Source organism: Buceros rhinoceros, unplaced genomic scaffold (genome assembly GCF_000710305.1).
Source record: "Buceros rhinoceros silvestris isolate BGI_N320 unplaced genomic scaffold, ASM71030v1 scaffold17354, whole genome shotgun sequence".
Lineage (NCBI taxonomy): Eukaryota > Metazoa > Chordata > Aves > Bucerotiformes > Bucerotidae > Buceros > Buceros rhinoceros.
Window position 1 is genome coordinate 68233 of NW_010409066.1, and position 935 is coordinate 69167.

The following is a 935-nucleotide window of genomic DNA, read 5'->3' on the forward strand; positions in this document are numbered from 1 at the left end:
TCAGCCGCCGCTTCGTCCAGCTGAGCCCCTCTGCTAGATTAAACTCCTGCTGAGAGTTCTGCCGTTTCTCTGCTTCAAAAACGTCGCGTCTGACGGCACTTCAGGTTCGCCCAGCCGCCTCTTCGTCCAGCTGAGCCCCTCTGCTAGATTAAACTCCTGCTGAGAGTTCTGCCGTTTCTCTGCTTCAAAAACAACATGGGGTTTTTTCCCATCTATTCCAGACTTCCTTTAATTTTAGAGCTTTTCAGGTTTTTGAAGCACCTATACAACCTTGTTTAAGAGACATCTAAAACATGGACCCCTTCAAGATCACAGGCCTTCAAAAAAGCCAATTTACCTAAAATCTCTAATAAATTCTGAAAGCTGTATAAGTCTTTTTAAACTTTATAATTACAGTCTGCTGAAAAAAAAGTGTGTTTGCTCAGAGTTCAGCCCTACATCTATCTCAAACTACTCCCAGAGATCCCCAAATCAAATGTGACTCTTTGTTTTCTTAACCACATCAAAAAACTTGAGCTCTCATTTCTGGCTCCCCAGCAATAGTAGCTGATCTGCCAGCACACCTTGGATGCTGTTGTGTAACAACAAAAACGTGGTTGGCCTAGGAAGGTCTGAAGAGATCTGAGAGGCCATTGTGAAAGGAAGACAGTAGAAAAGGGGATAAAGACAGACTCTAATGGAGCTTACGAAACACGCCTCAAAAAAATTTATTTCCTTAAAAAAGCTTCCGTCCAGCTTATTTGGAACTTGTTCCTTATATGCAGCCAAGTGTATTTGAGATGTAACATCCAGTACTACCCACAAAGCTATGAACTGTCCCAAGTGTCCAGCACAGTGCGCTCAGCCGTTGCCAGTTTGCGGCCTCGGTTCTTAACGGCAGTACCAGCTCTCCTGCACATCCAACACAAGCCTGCTCTCGGCTGGCCGGCTCTTCC